The sequence below is a fragment of the Diaphorina citri genome, unplaced genomic scaffold (assembly GCF_000475195.1).
Source record: "Diaphorina citri unplaced genomic scaffold, Diaci psyllid genome assembly version 1.1 scaffold422, whole genome shotgun sequence".
Classification (NCBI taxonomy): domain Eukaryota; kingdom Metazoa; phylum Arthropoda; class Insecta; order Hemiptera; family Psyllidae; genus Diaphorina; species Diaphorina citri.
The window spans coordinates 126,176-152,355 of NW_007377857.1; the positions used below are offsets into that span (position 1 = coordinate 126,176).

At 38.1% G+C, this 26,180-nt stretch overlaps 1 long non-coding RNA gene across 1 annotated transcript; it reads left to right on the forward strand.

Annotated features, from left to right (window-relative positions):
- LOC113467174 lies at positions 1-26,119 on the forward strand. Its single transcript, XR_003391344.1, has 4 exons — positions 1-334; positions 1,271-1,337; positions 10,007-10,060; positions 26,039-26,119. It is a non-coding gene; the product is annotated as an uncharacterized LOC113467174 (long non-coding RNA).
- The last annotated feature ends 61 nt before the right edge of the window (positions 26,120-26,180 follow it).

Consider the following 26,180-nt stretch of genomic DNA (forward strand, 5'->3'; position numbering starts at 1 on the left):
CTCGAAATGCAACGAGGAAAACTGTTCTTAATCTATTTTCCATTATAAAAGCTGCGGGAAGAAAAATAAAGACTTTGAACGGAAACTTTAACTCCACCTGGGTAACATTGTTTGCTTATGTATGTAAGCTATAGTGTGAGTCCATTTATTATCATTATAGGTAATACGTTTTAAAGTGTTCTATTGAAAACAAAGTGCATTCTACGTTGTTACCTACAATCATTAGGGGAGAGTACTTTTCACCCCTCTTTCAGCAGTGGAGCGCCCTTCTTACCTACAAATGTATTTTTCCAGTACTCACCATCGATTTTTCAAAACATGCTATATTAAGACAGTAAGTTAATTGCTATCTTTTGTACATTTTTATATGCAGGAAAGTATGATAGAGGCAACAGAAGGGCTGTTTGGAAAGTACACCATAATCTATTATTTTCTGGATATAAAAATCCTAACCCTTGTGTTTTAGAGCTCAAATCTACAGATCTACGAGTACATTCTTTTTTAGTTACCACACAGTTTATCATCCCTACCTAACCAAGTACGAATCAGGGTTAAAAATATATGTTCTAACTTCAAATCCATCACTGTAAGCCATCCGTTTGGCATTTTCATATTGTCAAGGCAGGCACGGATTATTTTAAGGCACAGGCTCGGTGATTCCTGTAAGAACTCCCTAGGGAAGCAAGGATCATCCCCTCTCAGTACCAAAACAACTCTAAATCCGTCCCGGCTCGGGGATGCAATATCAATTCTAGCAATCTTTTGGTTATATTTCTTCAAGTGATATTGTGATATTCAATGTTAGGTTATATTTGTTAGGTGTGATGTGATGTTTGATTGTTTGTTGTCAGATTTCATATGATTAATAGCATCATCCTGTGTTATGTCAAGATCTCATAGATTTCAACATAGCTATTTTTTGACGTTGGGGTGTGTCTACTTGTGTTACCAATGATGAAGAATATAATGCTGTAGAATTTCAGTGTCAAAGAGGGGTGGATAAAATCGGCTAGATAGCTATAAGTAATACAACGTAAGTACTTAACACATTAATGTATTTGAAAATAATATGAACAGTAATGCCGCTCAGATCATTAGGTAATACAACAGGCAGCTTGGTAACAATAAGTTGATCATATTTGTACCCCATATTTGTCACGTGCCCTCTACCTAACTCACAACCCCATTCTATGATCAGCTGACCATAACACCTAAAACCCCACCTTGAGTTAAAACTAACCCTATTTGTATTAAATCTTTTCTGTTTTAGGTAAGTCAAAGCTCTGCCAACGAATTGACAATGAAATCCTAATTTTTCGCACACATCCGACAATTTGGTAAGTCCCTTTTTCCAATTGATTGTTGGTAGTCCAATTGTCCAATTTCTGATTTCTTTCTTCACTCTGACAGGAAAAATGCGAATTTTTCGTCTATGATTGTTTTGTCATGTTTTCTAATTTCATTATTAGCTCAGTTGATTTTTGTTGCTGAACTGGAAATAATTGGCAAATCGTGCTGTGGTATAATATTGAGTTTGGTGCTGGGTATCGTGACTTCAAAGTTTGATCCTTTTCGTAAAATCGAATTAAGCAATTTTACAAGCATTGTGAATTGTGACATTGAAGTTTCTAAAAAACATACAGGCATTGGTTGAAAATTAAATACATCAAATCTGAAAATCTAAAAAAAAAAAAAAAAAAAAAAAAAAAAAAAAGGAACAGGCAATTATGTATTTGAAAATTAAAAGTACACTTGTATTGTTTCTCCTATTCTTAAGAAGGATATTTAACAGGATTATTTTCTGACGTTAGCCTTGTACGGATGGAAAAGTCCAATAGAACGTACTAGGTATAGTTATGTTACCAATAATAGTAACATTGCAATTTGGAATCCGCCCATATATTGTGATAATACATAATAAGCATTATGTGATTTTCAACTAATGGTAGAACACAAAACATGCTTTTATTTTTGCATGAAAACCATAAGTTCAGATACAAACTTGAATTTGTTTCTATTTTCCATTTTCCCCCTCCCCCCCTAAACAACCAGAATCATAACTACTTCTAACCAGAGCGTCTCTGATTTCCAATTTCAATGTTGGAAAGGTGACTCAACTTTGGTCCTATGACTCAACCACCTTCTCAACTTAACCATAACCAATCCTCGTGCATTATTTTGTAAACAAAAATTCACTCCAATTATGGTCACTTCAATTAGGTAGTAATTAATCGTAGCCACAATAGAAATAGTTTTTGTTTACAATTTCTGTCACGATATTGGAAATTGGTTCGCCAGCTGTAATAGGAGAGGCCCCGTGTGTTGTAAAGGGAATAGGATGTAACATAAGACGTGAATTATGGCCTGGAAATAAGACCAGCTTTGTGACATTTTGATTTTAAAAAACCAATAAAAATACTAATTAAAAAAAAAAAAAAAATGGAAATCATTTTAATCCAGAAAATTGCGTACCAAGATATCCTTTGAACTTTTTCAGTTTCAATACTATTGTACATTCAATGTCCACCACATATACGACCCCATTCTAAAACGTACACCTATGACTGATTATGACTCATTTACATATTCGCAATGGTTCAAACCAGAACACAGGTCCTTCCTGGGGGCAATTTTGCTATTGAACCATTTATAAAAAGTTCAAATTAATCAAGATCCAAATCATGGTTGGGAGATTAGAACATGATCTGAAGCAAGGTTCTAAATGACCAGAACACAGGTCCTTCCTGGGGGCAATTTTGATATTGAACCATTTATAAAAAGTTCAAATTAATCAAGATCCAAATCATGGTTGGGAGATTAGAACATGATCTGAAGCAAGGTTCTAAATTCTGACCAATAGCCAATAGCTCCTCCATCAAGGTCGCCAACTGGTTATTGATTGATGATTGACATTGCCAATTTTCTAACATGCTAAAAGTTCAAAAAGACTTATTGAATAATCAAAATAAAATTGGTCCAAATAGAGATTTCAACATGAGATTGTAAAGTGCAAGACTGGGAAAACGCCCAAAAATGGACCAACAAGTTTGTATTAATTCAAAATGAGACTGTAATGGTAGAGTGTAGGGTGCTGTAAACCTGCAGACCCAGGGGTTGGAGCTACAGCGAGAGATATACGTAAAGTATAGCTATACCAATGATATAGTCATTATAGTCAGTAGGTAATCACATTAAAACAAACAAATTGGCAGTCAGGTTCTCGTGTGACCTTGAATTCGAACACTCTGTTGGATCAGTTCGGAAGATATCTACCATAGCACTGAAGTATTAGTACTAGTACTAAATCTAAGGCAACCACGTATTAGCAGGTATATTTACTCACCGAAAGGCGTGTTAACGAATTCTATCAATACCTACTAGTATTTATGTAAGTGGACATAAAGTAATTTGCTTTGATGGTAGTAGATATCTACCATAGCACTGAAGTATTAGTACTAGTACTAAATCTAAGGCAACCACGTATTAGCAGGTATACTTACTCACCGAAAGGCGTGTTAACGAATTCTATCAATACCTACTAGTATTTATGTAAGTGGACATAAAGTAATTTGCTTTGATGGTAGCTTCTGGAATAGGTAATTTTTCCACATCAATGTTAAGCTCACACTTACATTTTTTGAAGACTAATTCGTTTTAAATTTTGTGAAATAAAATTGACACAAACTGAAGAGTGCCTAATATGGCACATGATCTACCTGCAGTTTCAACATATTAGCCGGTGATGTGACTCTCATCTCTGTGTAGCAAATAATGTTTGCATTTAATGTTGCGAGATTTTAGTCCAGCAGTCAGCAGTGATTGCAGCATATTGGGTTGTGGTACCTTTTGATAATTCCATCCGCAATTCGATTGCGGACCATACTTACGTATACGTCCGTAAGTCAACTTACTTACTACATTCTTTTCTGACGAAATTCCTGTGTGCGAAGTCCAGTATGTAGGACTGTTGCACCCAACTTATTGCATAGTTACACACACATTCTTTTCTGACGAAATTCCTGTGTGCGAAGTCCAGTATGTAGGACTGTTGCACCCAACTTATTGCATAATTACACACTGTATTATACGTTCCTACATATGTTCAACTTGTTACATGTTACACCCTGTATGGCGCGTTAGATACATTATATTGTTAATTAACTCCCAAGTGAGTAATGCATTCGGAACAGAGCCATACCATTGGCCACACATCTCAGAGGTAGAGGAATATATTTGAAAGTCACCTGGTTAGCCTTCACCGGCTGGTCGCCCAATACTTACCTATAGCCTATATTACCTGGCGAGCTGCTGGTAGCCCGATACTGTCGGACTCTGTTGTTAGCCACCCCACCCGACTCGTGTAGGCTTTTCTGGTTGGCTAGGTTTTGGAATGTTTTAATATCGCAGTGAAGCAGAGGCAGGAAAAACTACTCCACCTTGTACAATCTGTTCACCTGTGATTGCTTTGTTCTGTCCAGCTAGTGTCTGAGAGGTTAGTTTGAACGGGGAAAAGGAAGGCTAATTTGTCCAGTCACTGTTTCGTATAGGTTGGTGAAGTAAGGGAAGGGAAGGACTGTCCTGTCCCTATTGTGACTGGACAATCTGCACAGTATTTGGTCCTTGTTACATGATAATAGGGTGTAGCAGGACAGAATTTTCTGTCCAGGTGGTGTAAACAGGTTTAAGGAAGGGACTAGTCCGGCTAGGCAGTTTTTGCTGCTTGATGTAATAGTGGTGAAACAAGCTAAGAGCGTGTTTTAGGCATGGATTGGAAAGATGTTTGAATTTTACACCCTAGGATAGGATTGAATAAGAAAAGTACAGTCATGAGTAAAGTCATCGAACTTTTCTACGATGTTGTTTGAAAGTCACTTGAAAAATACTACAAAAGAAGGAAAGATATCATGTATGTGCTTTTAGAATTAAGATTATGTACGTGCTTTTGAGTAGGCTTTATTAGATAAACGTCCGCTTTATTCCTGGTTAAAATATTTTCGATATCCTATTGAAAATACGAGTAGGTAAGTACACCTATGAGTATGTGATCTCAATTTCAAATTGATACATATTCGATTTATTCGACAGATTTCAATAAGGACTATTCAGATTTCAATTTAAAATTTGAAGATTTCGCTGGAAAAGAGGTGAAAGTCCACAGGGCCACTTTTGTCATTTTAAAGAAAATGTAGGGTTACCTAATGAGGAAGATTTGGGACACACTTTTTTCATTCCAAGGCAAGTGAGGTAGTTAATGAGGAAGATGTTATGTCGGTAGGTAGTTATGGGTCCATTTGTTGAGTACTTACCTATACATAAAGTATTGATTATTATTTATTTTCCTATATTGATTCCGTTAAGATCTGGGGAGTCACTTAATCACAGTGAGAGTACTTTCCAATGAGTTGGGAATTTTCAGGATTCCAAAGAAAACCGGATTAAAAATTGGAACGTTAAAGTTAAAATTTTTCCATTTTTAGAGCAGCAACTGATGTTTATTTTTATTTTTTCCTTTAAATACGAACGTGTTAATAAAAAAAAGCACCTAAAAATACTTTCTTTTATAGCTATTATAGCATTTTATATCGTGCCCAAATTTTATTCATTGGACATGAATGGACTCTACAATCTCGATGTTTATGCTCTCTGCTCCTCTCTGTTTTTAGCCTTATAAGCATTGCAGATTACGGACACACATGTGTTTAGAGTGTAGACAGGCTAAACTCATACTGTCTCATACACTTGTGCTTGGCTTAGGTATGGTAAGAGTTACTCATACACTATTTGCTGGGCTAATTAGAACTAACGACCCCAGCCAAGGACCTTGAGAAGTAATAATAGTCATTATAGTCATGTCTTTATCCATTGGGGAGCTGCGGGGGTCTCATCACGCTCGAAGCAGTCGGTGGTTTAATGGAAGAACACTGTCTGCCTCTATTTGAACTTATAGTATGGTAGACTATCGTATCACTTTATTTTAGAGTAGATTCTAAATGTACAGTGCGATGTGCGACCCATGATTTAGGATAGTTTTTATTCCTATTTTAATCTGCCCGAATGATATCAACTGATCCCTTTGCTTCAGCAGTATTTTTCAAATTATTGAGAACAGATTTCCTCATTACCAGACGAGGCTTGACCATTGTTTTGTCAAGACCGATTTTGGCCTTAACAGTTACAGGGCTCCTCTCAGAATAATAACCTTGCTTTTGGTGGGTGCACCCTGTAATTTACTGATATCAGTATAGCCCGCATGGTGGGTTCAATCAACCTTCTTCATTATCATTAGAACTTGTTTCTAAATTCCAAGTTTCTAACTTCAGAGACTCAATCAGCCAGAACTATGTACCTTACATACCAAAAAAGCGTTTTAATTATCAGAGGTGTAAAGTTTTCACAATGTAATTTTGTGGGTACACATCTGCTGCTCCTTCATTCCTTTTGCTTATTTTTAATTTCTTACTCTTCTTTCTTTTGCCTCTTTCTTTCTTTTTCTCTCCCTCCCTCCTTATCTCTTCTCTTTCTCACTCGCTTTGCAAGGTGTAAAGACTTTCTCAACTACCATTGAGCTAGTAGGTACATACAACCAGTTTTCAGTTTTTTGATGAAGTTCGGATGAATAAATATTATGTTTTGGCTAAAAATAACCACATATTCATCATGATGGGCTGGTAGACTATCATATCTCATGATTTATACGTTTGTTTATGAGGTCAAACCAGTGTGAACTCTGTGCCCAGTGTATGCAAATTCCTTCAGGACTTGGGATTTATTTCTGTTGATATGTAGGTAAGTACCACCTATCTCTTCATTAGTTTCAACTCTTTCAACTTTAACAAATCTAAATTTGGCAATTTTGGCTCTTTTCTAATTAGAGACGCTGTACAAATATAGGAGTTCTCTTCTGCCAAGGAAGGGCCCAACTTTGTTATTCGTATAAAGTGCAATTTATATTTTTATTTTTAATGCTTCTTTTTATGATATTTTTACCAAAATTCTTATGGATACTTTTTCATAATCTCATTTTTCAATGATCACTGATAAACTGAAATTACCCAACCAATTCACCAATTTCTATTCATTTGGCGCGTGTAACCTGGTTTCCAGAAAGAAAGTGTATGCCGAAAATTTTATGAATATAAGATCTTCTCAGTTTTATTACCATGTTTGCTGGTTGATAGTAATATAACGCAAAAGTGCTTCTTTTACATGATTTCATGATATTTTTAATATGATTTCATGATAACTTGTTTGGACAATACTTTCGTAAGCCTTTATTTTATTAAAATTTTAAAGGCTTTATTTAAATTATCTTCTTGTGTAACCGAGAGCAGTTGTTCATGACACCTTTTAGAAGAACTTGTTATATTTTTTTTCTTCTTATTAAGGTGGTTTCAATTTGAATATTGGGTGGTTTTAAAAGTTGTGAAATGCTCCTGCATTATAAGCGGCATTCATTTGCATGCATTTAATATGATACCTACTTCTCTCATATTTCTCAACTCTCTGTCCTAGAATCTCGCGGTTCAAACAATGAGGTCCCCGCAGCATTGGTCCTTGGTTCGTAGCATTATGAGGGGAAAAAAGAAATAAAACTAATAATGATATTGAAAAAAGCAAACAAAGAGTGGAGTCTCAAATTAGAATTAATAACATAATTGGCGCTCTGTGGCGAGGTTGATAATAAAATCGATGATAGTGTAGACTCTACACTGTAGAGATATAGCGGTGAGATTATGAACTAGTTATCTGGTGCACCAAATACATATCGTTAGATTATGGCGTTAGCACTCCAAGTACAGATATAGCGGTGAGATTATGAACTAGTTATCTGGTGCACCAAATACATATCGTTAGATTATGGCGTTAGCACTCCAAGTACACAATATAGATAGATAAATAGATAGATAAGAGATCACACAGGTTCACCGTCATACCGTCAAAGTCCTTGTCGCTTTTATTCGTTGGGATTTGTAGTGTTGTTGTGTAGCCATATTTTTCGTGTGGAAGTTTTTCTAGTGCTTTTCCCCTGTGTTGTCCCGCTGTTCCCCCAAAAATGGGAACACTACTATTTTCCCTATTCTGAAACCCTTTTCCCCTCTTTTAACGAAACATACCGACTGCGGAGTTGGTTTCGAAAGCCAAAACATTAACTTGGAGAAACTAAAAAAAATTCCGAGGTGGTGTCTTCTCATTCTGAAACCCTTTTCCCCTCTTATAACGAAACATACCGACTGCGGAGTTGGTTTCGAAAGCCAAAACATTAACTTGGAGAAACTAAAAAAAATTCCGAGGTGGTGTCTTCTCAACCCAAAATTTTCTAGGGATCTAGGGTTATGAATTTAGAGCTGCATTTTCCGTATTCATGGCTACCTAATACATACAAAAAACTTCCAGAAGCAAAATATGGCTGTTAGCAGCAATACATCACATCGCCGTCAGTAAGTCAGTGACTCATCCATATGTCAACACAGCGGCATACCACTCTGCATAATGTGTGTTATTTGTGATGTTATTCTATTTATTCGTAGTGTGGTTTTCGTTCCAATAACCTTTCATTTCTCGAAATGTGCCAAAACACATCGTCAGCGGTTGTAAATTCGAACAATGCCCGTCTCGATGCGTCGTTTTGTGCGATTTTTCTATTCTATCTATTCGTTTTGTACGATTTTCCTCTTTAGACATCACTTTTAACTTTGAGACAGATACACGTAGGTACAACTTATCAGTTGTCAGGCTTTGGGCTCTGTCGAATAAATGGACCTTTTTAAATTAAATGATATAAGAAGTATGCTTGAGACCAATTGGTTTTCCCTCTTCCCTTCTCCCTTATCTTCCTTTCCTCTCTCTTTTTCTTCCCCCTAGCCTCTCTTTTCTGAATTTACCTTACTGTCGTCTAGGACTGACTGATAAGTCTCATTGCGACATTTTTTCTTTTTTCCTCTTATTTTTTAACCAGGCCATTTACATATTTTTGTGAACTTGATTCCACTCCGTCTTGTGATAAGTGACTAAGGAAAAATTGCATCTAATGAATGCAGTTGAACTTTTGGTTCATATGTCTGATGTGTAACACACCATATGTCTGGTGTTACAATTTGTTTGACACTTGATACCCGGTTCACATTCGCACGGAGTATGAAGCAACAGGTAGCCTGGTTTGTAATCCCCTCATGTCACCCGTCACATTATGCCAATACGATTAATTAATTTGCCTGTGAATATCTCTTTGGTTTGTGCATATACGGTGTGTATTCACAAGTCTCTTTCCCCGATCCTCTTGTAGTAAATTTTGAACGTGAATTTCCGAGAGTAGGAAGTAGGTAGTAGTGCTTTATTTACTGTCAGCCTAGATGCCTAGAACAAGATGACCTATTATACTAACAGAGCTAACAATAAGATCATGAGCCCTGCGGAAGTTACACTATACTGAGGTACACTACAGTTGAAGACTAGATTTAAACGCGAAACACGAACTTCCAGATACAAAGTCCGCCACACTAATAAGTACGCTGAGGTTCCTTTCTTGAAATTAAACTAAATTTACGAAACTCAGGCGTTCAAAAGTTACAAAAGGGAAGGACTTCTGAGCCATCCTGTATCTCCTTGCCTGTTTCTATGAGTAGTAATATCTCTGAGATTTCTTGCTATTCAATTCTACCACGAAATGTACTCGTTAATTAATGAGCTTAACCTACCTCTAGACGAGATCGACGTTTCCAACCACTTTTACTTTGTGGTCGAGCAACTACGGGTGTGTTCTTTGTGACGAAAACCAGCTTTGGGTGTGCTACTTTGTGTTCCGTCAGTTTTGGGTGTGTTGGAGATATCGCTCATACCACATAGACTCGGCTAAGAGTATACATCCCGACGTGGAAGGTTTTTTTATGTAGTGAAAACGACTTTTCAGTCCTAAGCAACGAGAACGAACCCTATGTTTATCAAATGCTCTAGGTATAGGTTGTTCCCAATATTAATCTCATTTTTTCCCTCTCATTTTCTGTTCCAGGTAAGGGACAAAGTTATATCTTTCAACAGTCTACCATGAAATCGGAGATTACCGGTAAGAAAGTGGTAAGAACTTGTCTGCCACCAACGGGTTTTTCGACAAATCGTTGTGTTTGTACGCGTTACTTGTGCAAATTTCGCTCATTTAGGCCTGAATTTTGCACAAATATCGCGTATACATCAATGATCTGTCAAAAGATTAAATTAGGAGACATGGCGCATGCTTACCAGGTTCAAGTCTCAAGTGTCCTAATCTTTCAATTCATCTGGTTATCTGGTCCTACCCAGGGTTAACGTGCTCGCTGTCACGTGCCGTTCTGATACTCATCTAATCTCCTGGTCCTACATTACAGTGATTGTCATCAACAGACTCATTGTCCGGTAGTACTATAGTGCCAAGACAAGCTGTAATGGCGTCAAGTACTAGGATGTGACACCCAAGTGACATATCAAGCCTCGTGTCTCCGTGGTGTAGTGGTCAAGGTACCCGCCTCCCCGCCTAGGAAAGAGAAGGGCGCGAGATCAAGACCCAATCAAGGCATGGAATATTAAGTTTTAACCTCATTCATTTGAGAATGTAAAGTAATGGAAATTCGTTAACTTTATGTTTCAAAAGCCCATTTCCTCCCATAAGTTGCCCCAAGAACGCTCGTGATTACTTCCAAACCACGTTCACATTAAGGGCTAGTCGGTGGAAAACGCCTGAGGCATTAACCTTGCTTAGTGCCTCCCACTCGAGAATCAAGAGTGTTATTATTGACTGAACTTCAGACTTGAAGGAGCACTAGTGCGGTCATGTAGTGTTACATTTTTACCCAGGGAAGTCATGGGTCATATGCCCCCCATATGTTATTATAGAGCAGGGGTTCTGAACCTATGGTCCGCGAGACAAAAGTGGTCCACAACACTGCTTGATACGTATAAAGTTCAATCCTTATTATTTTGTTGTAAAAAGCCTTGTCTGTTGACGGTTTGATAGTTACAAAACAGAAGTAATGCTTAGTGAAGAATCACTTTGCCATACGAGCGAACTACACTCGTACCTAAGTATACAAATGCCTACTTGTTGAATTTTTTTCAATATGCCGGTTATCTAAATCCAATATACGAGTAAAGAGTCCGCAAAATGGGGTTTATTATTAGTGGTTCGCCAATAGTCCTACATACTGAACTCCACACACAGGAATTTCAACAGAAAAGACCCCCATTTCAATGTAATGTAGTGTTCCGGCCACTTAAAGGAATACGATTTTTCTATTCTATCTATTCGTTTTGTACGATTTTCCCCTTTAGACATCACTTTTCACTTTGAGACAGATACACGTAGGTGCAACTTATCAGTTGTCAGGCTTTGGACTCTGTCGAATAAATGGACCTTTCTAAATTAAATGATATAAGAAGTATGCTTGAGACCAATAATTGGTTTTCCCTCTTCCCTTCTCCTTAATCTTCCTTTCCTCTCTCTTTTTCCTCCCCCTATCCTCTCTTTTCCGAATTTACCTTACTGTCGTCTAGGACTGACTGATTAGTCTCATTGCATTTTTTCTCACATTTTTACTTTTTTCCCCTTATTTTTTAACCAGGCCATTTACATATTTTTGTGAACTTGATTCCACACCTTCTTGTGATAAGTGACTAAGGAAAAATTGCATCTAATGAATGCAGTTGAACTTTTGGTTCATATGTCTGATGTGTAACACACCATATGTCTGGTGTTACAATTTGTTTGACACTTGATACCCGGTTCACATTCGCACGGAGTATGAAGCAACAGGTAGCCTGGTTTGTAATCCCCTCATGTCACCCGTCACATTATGCCAATACGATTAAACAGTTGCACATCTCAGTAAGTTCATACATCAATGGGCATTTTGGAAATTATATCGACGATTTGTCGTCGATATAATTTCCAAAATGCCTTGTCGAGTGCCCAAAAACGTTAGAGACTTAGAAAATTTATAAATTTACCCTCATCAAATGAAAATTTCAGGCCTCATTTTTGGCAAACTTCGTTGATTTATTTCCAGCTCAGCTGTGATACACGTTTCCCACACATCGCTTGTTGTGCGTCGCCGCACAGTTACGGGACATCCTGTATATGAAATGATAGACAAATAGATTCAGTTCTCCCCCATATCTCGTATGTCTAGGACTTGGGATTCTTGGGAATATTAAAGTTTATTTGAATTTCTCAAGTGATGCGACGAGGCATGTCATAAGTTCAGACGCGAAGAAACTCTCCCCCTTGTCGAGTGCCCTGAGTAGACCAAAAACGTTAGACACTTAGAAAATTTATAAATTTACCATCATCAAATGAAAATTTCAGGCCTCATTTTTGGCAAACTTCGTTGATTTATTTCCAGCTCAGCTGTGATACACGTTTCCCACACATCGATTGTTGTGCGTCGCCGCACAGTTACGGGACATCCTGTATATGAAATGATAGACAAATAGATTCAGTTCTCCCCCATATCTCGTATGTCTAGGACTCGACTTGGGATTCTTGGGAATATTAAAGTTTATTTGAATTTCTCAAGTGATGCGACGAGGCATGTCATAAGTTCAGACGCGAAGAAACTTATGGAACTTTGTTTTCATGCTTTGACCGATATACGGAACTCACGATTTAAGGAACGCGAAACAGGCGCGAATAGTAATTGTATATTTCACAGAGATAGTTGTACTTCACACGTTACAGGTGAATGATGCTAAGTATTGGAAGACGTATACTTCGGATATGTACGTGTATCTAACGCGGTCAAACTGTTTTGACTTGGCGGGGCGGAGCGCTACTGCATATGCAGTACTGCACTCTTAAATAGGTAGGGTACTGAGAAATGCACCAAAGCATTATCCAATTTTCCTACCATTGGGGCAGCCTTCAGCCGGGAAGTGTCTTTTACTTAGACAAAAGTAATGTGCCACCTGTCACCTCCCAAATATTCAAAGTAATAGGCAAATTCAGTCTTGTATCCTTGGGGAAATGCCACCTTTACACTAGCTCAATAAAGACTACACGGTACACGGTGATCTTATCGCGTGGTGGATAAATACGTAAATGCCTTTCCATATCTTTTATTAAGTTTTAACCTCATTCATTTGAGAATGTAAAGTAATGGAAATTCGTTAACTTTATGTTTCAAAAGCCCATTTCCTCCCATAAGTTGCCCCAAGAACGCTCGTGATTACTTCCAAACCACGTTCACATTAAGGGCTAGTCGGTGGAAAACGCCTGAGGCATTAACCTTGCTTAGTGCCTCCCACTCGAGAATCAAGAGTGTTATTATTGACTGAACTTCAGACTTGAAGGAGCACTAGTGCGGTCATGTAGTGTTACATTTTTACAATTACTGTGATTGTCATCAACAGACTCATTGTCCGGTAGTACTATAATGCCAAGACAAGCTGTAATGGCGTCAAGTACTAGGATGTGACACCCAAGTGACATATCAAGCCTCGTGTCTCCGTGGTGTAGTGGTCAAGGTACCCGCCTCCCCGCCTAGGAAAGAGAAGGGCGCGAGATCAAGACCCAATCAAGGCATGGAATATTAAGTTTTAACCTCATTCATTTGAGAATGTAAAGTAATGGAAACTCGTTAACTTTATGTTTCAAAAGCCCATTTCCTCCCATAAGTTGCCCCAAGAACGCTCGTGATTACTTCCAAACCACGTTCACGTTAAGGGCTAGTCGGTGGAAAACGCCTGAGGCATTAACCTTGCTTAGTGGCTCCCACTCGAGAATCAAGAGTGTTATTATTGACTGAACTTCAGACTTGAAGGAGCACTAGTGCGGTCATGTAGTGTTACATTTTTACCCAGGGAAGTCATGGGTCATATGCCCCCCATATGTTATTATAGAGCAGGGGTTCTGAACCTATGGTCCGCGAGACAAAAGTGGTCCACAACACTGCTTGATACGTATAAAGTTCAATCCTTATTATTTTGTTGTAAAAAGCCTTGTCTGTTGACGGTTTGATAGTTACAAAACAGAAGTAATGCTTAGTGAAGAATCACTTTGCCATACGAGCGACAGACAAAAGCGGTCCATAACACGGCTTGATACGTATAAAGTTCAATCCTTATTGTTGTAAAAAGCCTTGTCTGTTGACGGTTTGATAGTTACAAAACAGAAGTAATGCTTAGTGAAGAATCACTTTGCCATAGGAGCGAACTACACTCGTATCGTACCTAAGTATACTATACAAATGCCTACTTGTTGAACTTTTTTCAATATGCCAATACATACGTTATCTAAATCCAATATACGAGTAAAGAGTCCGCAAAATGGGGTTTATTATTAGTGGTTCCTACATACTGAACTCCACACACAGGAATTTCAACAGAAAAGACCCCCATTTCAATGTAATGTAGTGTTCCGGCCACTTAAAGGAATGTTAAGAACCCCTGTTGTATAGAGGTAGAGGATCTAGTTCAGTTGAATTATTTATCGAGTCTGATGATTGCTAGCCTCACAGTAACACTACCAAGTGCATGTACATATCCTGGGCTCATGTTATGTCAGCCAGAACTAGAGCTCTTGTTAGGATGAACTCTTGGATAGCACATTGTACATAGCGATCAAATGTTAAGAACCCCTGTTGAAGAGGATCTAGTTCAGTTGAATTATTTATCGAGTCTGATGATTGCTAGCCTCACAGTAACACTACCAAGTGCATGTACAATTGTACATATCCTGGGCTCATGTTATGTCAGCCAGAACTAGAGCTCTTGTTAGGATGAACTCTTGGATAGCACATTGTACATAGCGATCATTGTAGATTCATACTCTGTGTATAGTGATTGCTTTGTTTAATATTGAAGTTCACGACTCAAGGATTATTACATGATTTAGTATAGAAGAAAAGTTTACAGGGTCCGGTGTGCTCATCAAACTGTTCAGTTTGCTTGTGAAACAGCTATGGCAGTGCTTCTGGAGGAACAATGTGAAAAGACAATCTTCTGGAAAGGCAATCTTGCAGAAGACATTTACACTCCGGAATATGAAATAGAAGATCTTTGTTTTAAGGTTAGTTGATGTATAATCAATCAGTGGAAGTTGAGGTAGAGCCGTTAATTGAAATGGACCTCTATAACAGTCCTAAGGAGGAACTAGTAAGCAACTAGTCAAGTCCTGGCAGTTAGTTTAGAGCGCTCTGAGCTTAGTATGGACCGTTGAGAACCTGGATCAATCGTCAAAGTGTATTAAGCTGGTTCATCCCCCGGAGTTGTGTAGGGGCAAATAGCCCTAAAGGATGGGTTGAGTTTCTACGAATCCCTCAATATGTTTAGTTGCCATGGTTGCTCATCCTCACAGGCCAACATCAAGAGCAAGAGTTGAAGACCAATGCATCGTCCTGTAGGGAATACAAACATGGTTCAGTATAATTCTACAATTCACTAGAACTTCCACAGGACTCGCTATTATTAAATATTAATCCACTTACATTCATGTGTGTGTTATTGTGTGTGCTTCACAACTTGATCTAGGACGAGGATGTGTGTTGTTATTGCGTTATGATTATTATTATTATTGTTTGTTATTGTGTTATGTTAATGCGTGTAGGTGTCGAGGCTTCCTAACAGAACTTGATGTTAAGCCCGGCACACACTATTCAACATATAAAATGTTTGTTCAGAACAGCCATGACAGAAGTTTCGTCATAAGTTCTAGTCTTTTCTGTTTGTTTTTCCATTTCCAAGGCTTTCCAATTATGTTAGCCACATTAACTCTATTTCTTTCTTTTCATCCCTCTCTTCAAAATGTTTTGCTCCCATCGTGTTCGTCAGCTTTCGTCCTCCAGAGTTGATGCTAGAAATATTTCAAACGCCTGAGATCACACCCACAAGAAAGTCACCTATATTTTTCAGTTCTCCTCGTGACCTCATGTGGCTTTTCGAACTCTTTCCATACCCAATATAGAACTCAAATATCTTTCTCCTACATTTGTTTTTACGAGCAATTTGTCGTGAACTGTATCGGTAGGCGAGGAATGTGACGGCTGTAAAAATTTTGCAACTGTTCAGCTCGACTTGAACCGTATTGAGAGGAACGAAATATTTCCACTGGAGATTATCCTACACTGTAAACAATACAACATGTACACAGATGTAACGGATGCGTCACATGTGAGCAGAGTAAACATGTGAAATCAGCAGGAGAACGTAACATTAGCAGTACATGTGGTAATCTATGACTTCATAACAATGGAACAAGTGCTGGGCTTATTTGACAAACCTAATCCTATTGTAAGAATTAGTGTAGTTTGTGGTGAAATGACGTGTTTAATTACGAAGGAAGAGTTTACTGTCACTGACATTGGAAGGTAATACAATCAACGTGATAGAAGGCTGTTTCGGACATCTTTCATCAGTGCAATATGCAATGGTTGCAATGGCCTTAACAAATAATTAGCTAGCTACACACACTTCAGTTCCATTTGTTCCAGCCCTTTGGTCATCATCCAAGCACCAAGTCTACTGAGGAAAATGAAAACCATTTGTCTCTGAGTGAACCACATATCATTTACCAGCAGGTATTTATAACCAGAGTCAAGGTGGCTTCACTTGGAACTTGGAATGATGAAACCTACTCGAGTTCCAGGTCTAGGTAAATACAGCACAGCTTATTGTGCAGGAGTCTACAATTAAAACTTAATTGCAGGAGACTAGAGCTCTCACATGCAATCCGTGTAGACTACAGTCAGATAATAGTATGTTGTGTGTATATCTCTATTATTTTGCAGTCGTAAAAAAGCACAAGGTCGATTTCCGTTCCACTTGGGTTGAAAAACGACACAGGCGAAATTCAGACTTTGTTTTTTCGAGAACCGCCCAATTTATCATGGTGCGAGGATATCCAGTACAAATCCATTTAATGCAATTGCTACGGCTGGATTGGCGAGTGTTGTCTAATTGGTAGTTAATACCTGTGACACAAAATCAGTACAGCTTTATTCCATCAATGTGGACATTGTGGGGGGTTATAGGAATTTTCACTCTGAAATAGGGAAAGTCACAAGGTATAGGTCCGGTCCGGTGTTTGAAGCTTAATGTCCTTAGTATATTGTCGATGGTTTAGCAATGTTAATGAATTTTCAGTAGCACACTTCAGCCTGAATGATCAAATCTCTAATCTAGGAGACAATTCTTAAAACATAATCTCCTAAAGGCCAAATGATGAGCGATACAATGGGCGACATTATACTGTAACCTAAAACAGCAAAATTCTGACATTAATTGGAAGTCATAAAACTACTTGACTAATAATTCGTTTACATTTACATAACAAAACAGCTGACGGCTCCCAGCAGAGGTCATTTGGTCAGAAATAGAACCCGCCGGCACAATACCATAGGTTCAAAGATCATCTCTGAAAACAATCACCAGAGACCCTTTTGTCAAACAATAAACCCGTGGTGGCCTCCTTATCTATCAGCGACAGTCGAATTTCCTGAACAAAACGTCCTCTTCTGTGAGAAGGTAGAATTTACGATTGAGATCTCTATTGGAAATAAGGAACGCCAAGGAAAGATCAAAGTTCAACTCGAGACACAAATTAGCTTGTCAAAGTTTGTCATCTTCTCGCGTGATGGATGACATCATGCCCGGGTCGATTTCTATCTTCTCAGACAGGCTCTTGGCTCTTATTTAATCCTCAATGGAAGATGTAACAATGGGAGTAAACGATCTTGATAATGTTCGTATTCTTTTGAAGTTGATGTTCTTTTGAAACAATCCAAAAATTTGATTGTCTTCTGGGTGCGACTACCACACACGATCAGTAGTTTAAATATTGGATTCTCTGTTGGATTTATGTGAACATGGTTGGTTAGGTCAGCGGCAGAGACTACTGTTCGTATATTGTAGGAATTTGCACAAATTTCTGATGATTTCGTTCAATCAGCAATAGAACAATCAAAGTTAAGGCAATCTTTTTGTATTGACAAGTCAGAAAAATGTCCTAACGGAAAGTAATTTGTCGTTATGGATATGGTGTATCGCACGATTCGTTATTCTCGTCTTCAAGTTCAGGAATTTCTCGACACTTTTCTCCCGAAACAATCCAAAAAATTGATTGTCTTCTGGGTGCGACTACCACACACACGATCAGTAGTTTAAATATTGGATTCTCTGTTGGATTTGTGTGAACATGGTTGGTTGGTTAGGTCCGTGGCAGAGACTACTGTTCGTATATTGTAGGAATTTGCACCAATTTCTGATGATTTCGTTCAATCAGCAATAGGACAATCAAAGTTTAGGCAATCTTTTTGTATTAACAACTCGGAAAAATGTCCTAACGGAAGGAAAGTAATTTGTCGTTATGGATATGGTGTATCGCACGATTCGTTATTCTCGTCTTCAAGTTCAGGAATTTCTCGACACTTTTCTCCTCATCAAATCTTTTCCGCATCTGCCCTCCTTGCACGATATGTTTTTCCGTGTCAGTGCTCTTCGCTATTTCAAGCCCCTCACTTTTCCTGGATTCTTGAGAACGTGTTCGATTTTCAACTACAGTCGAAAGGTTTGCCATGTGCATAGGTGTCATGATGGAAGTCGGGAAGTCTCTGCAATATCTGGAGCTTTATCAAATCATATATGCATGAAGTGTACATTAATATGGTAGCATGTACTTGGATGGGAATAACCAATATTTATAGTATGCACAAATGCACATACGGGTAGAAGGTTTGCCATGTGCATAGGTGTCATGATGGAAGTCGGGAAGTCTCTGCAATATCTGGAGCTTTATCAAATCATATGCATGAAGTGTACATTAATATGGTAGCATGTACTTGGATGGGAATAACCAATATTTATAGTATGCACAAATGCACATACGGGTAGAGTTTATCTGGGTGTAATCTTACCCTCTCGTCTATGATATATACCTAGCTAATGTACATAATGTTTTCATGTCCCAGTTTACATAGTTCCTAACTTCCCTTTACCATCAATCAAATCCAGAGCGTCTTTAAAAAGCAACCACCCTGTAAGATAAAGGTACTTGCTGAAACATTGCAGTCTACCAATGTACCAATCAAACACCTTACTTAATTAGCAATTTCTCCTGAGCTTCTACTTACTTGTATACCTGACTCCTATGAATTTGATATTCAGATAAGTTTATCTGGGTGTAATCTTACCCTCTCGTCTATGATATATAGCTAATGTACATAATGTTTTCATGTCCCAGTTTACATAGTTCCTAACTTCCCTCTACCATCAATCAAATCCAGGGCGTCTTTAAAAAGCAACCACCCTGTAAGATAAAGGTACTTGGTGAAACATTGCAGTCTACCAATCAAACACCTTACTTAATTAGCAATTTCTCCTGAGCTTCTACTTACTTGTATACCTGACTCCTATGAATTTGATATTCAGATGTTGATGAGATGCTGCAGGATGGAACATTATGTCCGGTGTTGTTGTGCATTCAGAAGAATCATAATTCATATTTCCAGTGAAAGTTTCTGGAATCAGGTGATGCTTGGTGCTCTTATAAAATTCCAAAATTACGCAATTTAGTCAGCTATTCTGTGTTGTAAACATAGACAAATTAGATCAAACTTATGTACTATCAGGGAGATGCTTCCAAACTTCGCGCCTCTTTGCATGACATTCCAAATTGGAGCAAAGCAAGTTTTTGAATGTTTTTCATGCTTAAACTCTGTCTGATGTTTGATGGTGTTTATGTTTAGGTGTTAAAGAGGTAATGGAGCAGTTGCAATTGGGTATTTTTTTTAAAAAATAAATGGTCGATTTCTATGTAAAAAGTAGTGAAACATCCAAATCTGAGGTCAAAACTCCGAAAAAATAAGTGTAAAAGGTCGAAAATACAATTTGACGTCAGACTTTAGGCAGTTGCCTCGCTAGGTAGCGCCAGTATGCAAGCACGCTTGCGGAGGAGCAGAGAGAAATGCGCAGAAACGTATTCACCGCTATGTTTTCGTTTCAAGCTAGATTAATTCTATTCCTAATTCGGCAACAAACAAATTAGAATGTTTAGTTTGATCTAATTTGTCTATGTTTACAACACAGAATAGCTGACTAAATTGCGTAATTTTGGAATTTTATAAGAGCACCAAGCATCACTTCTAATTCCAGAAACTTTCACTGAAAATATGAATTATGATTCTTCTGAATGCACAACAACACCGGACATAATGTTCCATCCTGCAGCATCTCATCAACATCTGAATATCAAACAGAATCAAATGCATTCCTTGCTGATCTCGACTGTCTTGGCACCTAGGAAAATATCCTGGTATTGCATCAGGTTTGGAATTACCTAACCTGTTCTAAATCTAGCAGTTACCTCAACAGAGAATCAAATGCATTCCTTGCTGATCTTGACTGTCTTGGCACCTAGGAAAATATCCTGGTATTGCATCAGGTTTGGAATTACCTAACCTGTTCTAAATCTAGCAGTTACCTCAACACCCACTGGTTATCCTAATTAAATCTGCTGAAACTGCTCCCTAATCGACACGAGAGCTGCAGATGGTCATGTTTTTCCTTGAGCGTGAATATAATGAATTTTCCAACGTGAATAATTTCCAACAACAATTACAGAATCCAATTTCCTGGCAATTTTCGTGTCCAGTGCCGGCACAAACACGTCATTGTTGCGCATCTTCATTTCAAATTTCAATATATTGCGCCAAGCGCCAGTCTTTTTTGGTTGAAATATGTTGCGCCAGTTGCAATATATTGCGCCAACCCTGACTCACCGGTAGTCGGTTTAGTTCATCAGGTTGGAATTAAAATTGTTCGACCTTGGCCAATGGAAGATTAGTTTTGAGGATTTCCTTTTGTTATAGAGTGTGGTAAGTTTTCACTGTGCGATGCCTGTACGATGTAATATGTAATGTGAGGTTAGTAGATCCCATTGCCTCTTATTTTTAAAAAGGAAAAATCCGAGCAATTCTACAGGATACTCATCAGTTTCTCCTTTCTTCCTGCAGATATTTTTCGTTATGTTACTTTCTAGTAACCTAGCATTCCGTTGCCGTTCTTTCATCAGCAAACTCTAGGAAAAAGAAGCTAAACATTTGAGTGTATCACAAAGTATTCAAAGTCGATTTAGACCAAAAACGCCAAAAGTTCGTCTTCTTGTGAGAACTGGCACAGCAGATTCTTTCATCAAAAAGAAACTCGTTTGCTGAATTTGTCATACCGAGACGCGGGAGACCTGATTGTATTCGACTTCATTATACCTGGCCATGCATAGGTACCTGTCATAAATTGATGTACCATGTACGAACAACTGATAAGTTCTGGGGTCTTGAAGATAATAACTAGTTATTAATCATGCTATTGTCATCTGATTGGCCAGGTTCGAGTCATTGTGCCGAGTTTTCCTACGTAGTGTGAAGATGATATTATTGAGGATGATATTCATATTAATAACATGGTTGGACAGAGCCAAGCCAGCAGGTCATTGTACTAAATAACCAACAAGCATCCCATAGGTAGATAAATGTGTTTTTCCACGGTCACAGTGCCTTGTCCAGGCTTCTAGCAGTGGCAACGCTCTCTATAATATCTCGTCGTGGTTCTCATGGAAACTTTTAATCAAATATACCTACCTACACGTATTTCAATCGCTTTTGTTATCCTGGGTATATGATACAGTTTATATTGGAATACTTGTACACCAGCCAGTGTTATGACAACGATAGTGTCTCGTCGTGGTTCTCATGGAAACTTTTAATCAAATATACCTACACGTACATATTTCAATCGCTTTTGTTATCCTGGGTATATGATACAGTTTATATTGGAATACTTGTACACCAGCCAGTGTTATGACAACGATAGTGTGTGGAATATAGATGGATATTTTGTACAACAATGGGAAATAGTTGCGAACACATTGGATGTTATGTCAGTCGTATATCCCAAGTATTCCATATTCCTAGTGAATTTCAATAAATAAAGTTGCAAGCACAGTTATAACAATGAGAAAACAAGGTGCGAGTGCAAGAAATAAGTTGGACTTGAGTTGTGTGTAATTATTAGGTTAACAATAACAGTAATTCCAATGATGATACTCCAAGTGATACCTACGGATACTACGGAATGCAACTGTGTGTTGGAATCTTTACTACTGACCACACAGTCCTCCAGATACTGTGGAGTGGGGACAGAATTCTGTTTTCTTGTAATTAATAAAACTACTAAATAGAAATCATGAAAAATCCCTTGTAATCCTCCCACTAGAGAATTATTCAGTTAGATTAGGGCATTAGGACTCTTCTCTTTTCCCAGTTCCCACAACCAGATTTGTGACAAGCTGTCCGTTTTGATTTGTGTTCCTATCCGGTCAGTGCTGGGCCAAATTATTTCGAGTCCATTCTTCCTGTTCCTTCTCCCCCGTGTGCCACATGACCAGTATTCCAAGCAAAGTAGTATTTCCTGCAGAAACAACAGCTCATCAGTCATGTCCCAATGCCGCCTTCACACAGAGAAACGAATGAGAGCATAAAACTATCATCACTACTTGCATGCCTAGGAGCATTAATGCTCTAGGTGGGTGCCGCCCATGCAACCTGGATTCTAGGTGGTCGACATGACCATCTAGTCAAAACAAATAGTTGATACCTAGCACCTTCCAGTACAATTAGACCATGTAAATATTGGTCTCGAGCAAACTGACCGTGCTTGTAATGTTTCTAAATGGTATCTAACTGTTGGTTGTATATTTTTTAGTGAACTAGTGATGAGAGCAAGGCTTTCATATTATTAATGCTCCGTGTTCATTCAGTAGTCAAGCAAACCATGGAGACCGATTCAAAACAGCTTTCCAAACAATTAATAAGTATGTATATTGGTAAATGGTATCTAACTGTTGGTTGTATATTTTTTAGTGAACTAGTGATGAGAGCAAGGCTTTCATATTGTTAATGCTCCGTGTTCATTCAGTAGTCAAGCAAACCATGGAGACCGATTCAAAACAGCTTTCCAAACAATTAATAAGTATGTATATTGCATTGTTATTAGATCTGTCTGTAGAGGATTCACCCAATGTATTTCATACTTCCATAGAGTTTCACTATTGATATAGGTATTGGCGTGACTCAGACTAAAATTTTCTGCGCAAGGGAAAAGTTATACTCATACTCAGCCTTTCATAAGATAAGCTCCTGGGGTTTTCCTGTAAGGATGTTTATTTTTATTTAGGCTCCATAAAACTGTGGCTCTAGTGAGTTCTGTGAGCATAGGTATTGGCGTGACTCAGACTAAAATTTTCTGTGCAAGGGAAAAGTTATACTCATACTCAGCCTGTCATAAGATAAGCTCCTGGGGTTTTCCTGTAAGGATGTTTATTTTTATTTAGGCTCCATAAAACTGTGGCTCTAGTGAGTCTGCCGTCGTATAACTTCTATGTAAATAACCTACTTATAATACCCCCCAATGACTAGCAACACCATTATTTTGATTTTTCCGAATTTGTTTTTCTGTTGACAGGTAAGCAACGTTAAGAGCTTCACCTACAGTGAATTCAGGGCAGCTTTATGTTCGCGTGTTTGGGTACGATTAAGTGTGAGTATTAGCTTCAATTCTTGATTTACTTCAATATTTCTTATCCAGCCGTCATGTGTCCATGTACAAATATTTCCCAACTCTTTCATTTTGTGAGGTATTATCTCAGATATTATGGAAATGTTGGAAAGTTCACATTAAATTAATTTAAAGGACAACTGATGATAAATTATCTTTGCCTATAAATTATTTTTGAGTGGTCTTCTTCCCCCTACATTCTTTTCCTTAAGTTTTTTCTCCAACAATGTTCAGAATAGAACTCACTGGATTACTTAATATCATGATCTACATATTGTTATTGATAGATCATGATGACATTAAGTTTCTCCATCGGAGCGTCAAAGAAGACGAGCTTTTGTGTAAGGGCATCAGGGTTCGAACCCGTCATTGTGTCGATTGTGATCTCACGTCTCAACTGTCGCTCGATTCCTTTGTAGATGATGAAACTGTCTCAGATGCGATCGCTTTATCCCGTTCCCAACGTACAAAAGAGGGTTTGGCCTAATAAAAGAGCTTGTGGTTCATATCAATGGGTTCGAACCCGTCATTGTGTCGATTGTGATCTCACGTCTCAACTGTCGCACGATTCCTTTGTAGATGATAAAACTGTCTCAGATGCGATCGCTTTATCCCGTTCCCAACGTACAAAAGAGGGTTTGGCCTAATAAAAGAGCTTGTGGTTCATATCAATAGAGAAATTATTGTTTAGAAAGAGAGGAAAGTCTGCTATTAAAAGTTGTAGCTGTACTCGATACGTGCCTAATCTGGAGTACGGTTAATTTGAACTATGACAATGATAATGGAAAGGAACATGGCTGACATATGCCGCCTCAGTGCACTCCACCACACAAGCTCGGAGTAAATTACTAATTAAAGGACAATGGGTAATTCTCGGCGAATGAATAAAATAATAACTACATGGCTAATACATCTAATATCTAATGTGATAATGATATTGTACGTGGCCAGGGCTCTGTGGAAAGTAGATCAGTTTTAAGCAGGAGAACTCAGAGCTAATATCAAGTCCATGATATCTTTGCATGCATGAAACTTTTCTCCTTTTGTATTCAAATCAGGGTGTACTTGGTCTTACTGTAGTGATATTAGTCCTCTCTAACTCATAGTGATCTGACTCTAAGAACTGCCCAATTTAATCTAGACACCTTTGAGTTTCGAATGGTATATTGTCCAAAACAGAAGTATATAGCTCAAAATTAAAAGAATGTCTCGTTTACCTCCCGTTTACGTGTTTCTCTCATTGGTGCAACAACACCGGTGTAAGCATTGTAACTAAACGAAGTCGTTGAAGTTTTCTGGTACATTAGAAAAGAGAAGTTACGTACACAAATTTCTACTTAATATGCTGATATGAACGCTTGAACCCAATGAAAATGGAGAACATAATACCAGTGCTTGGTGGTGGAAGTCTGCAAGTTTTTTATCAGGAACGATGGAGCTATAAAAGAAAATAGTGTTACTATGGGTGCCTGGTACCGAAACCTCGCTATGAACCCAATTTCCCTGAGAAATCAATAGGAAAGCCTGCATAGCTTCAACATGAAGGTATGTGTGTAAGATTACATGTTTACTGTTGATGTGGGTCGCAGTGTACCTACATATTAGGCAAGATATTACACGTGATTTTAGCAAGGTCCTTTTCAGACATTCAGGAAAAAGAATCGTTCAAACCAGGGGAATGATCACCCTTTGGATACTCGCTTAAATGTGGGCTTTTGGATGCAAAAGTTGGTGTTATTCTTTAGATTTATAGTCTTTTCTTCGTCATCTTCCAACTTCAGAATAAAGTTGGTAGGAGGTATTCTATTTTCTTTTCCCGTAGGAGGTATTCTATAAAGTCACGTAAATAATATCTCTTAATTTATTGTTATTTACTTTAATACTGATAATGATCGCAGTAGTATATTTTTATCTATTTCATCATCTATCAATAAATTCTGTTGTAACATTTCTTCAAATCGAACGACCAAAACTCGCTACTGTTCATTGGAAAGCGGAAACAGGATAGTCATTTCTATTTTTTAATTACCCCAGTCCGTGGGTTTCCAATAAATAATCGCCAGCGAACGTATTCCATTGCAAAACACAACCGTGATGTAGTCTTATTAATTAACCTAGAATAGCCGGGATGTTATCTATCTAATTGGTATTGACTATTAGGACCTGGTGAATGATTAACACACTGGAAGGCGGCCGCTGTTAGGTTCTACTCGAGAGGACACCAAGATCTTGATATCGCGGGGAATTCAATACCAGGCAGAAAGCTTACAGGATTATCGGAGTCTGATTCATAGAACTTTAACAAGTCTCATATACACAACAGGAACTTTACATCTGTGAGTAGAGATTTACTCCTTCTTACCGTCGTCTGCCGTCATATAACTTCTATGTAAATAACCTACTTATAATACCCCCCAATGACTAGCAATTCCATTATTTTAATTTTTCCGATTTGTTTTTCTGTTGACAGGTAAGCAACGTTAAGAGCTTCACCTAACAGTGAATTCAGAGCAGCTTTGTGTTCGCGTGTTTGGGTACGATTAAGTGTGAGTATTAGCTTCAACTCTTGATTTACTTCAATATTTCTTATCCAGCCGTCATGTGTCCATGTA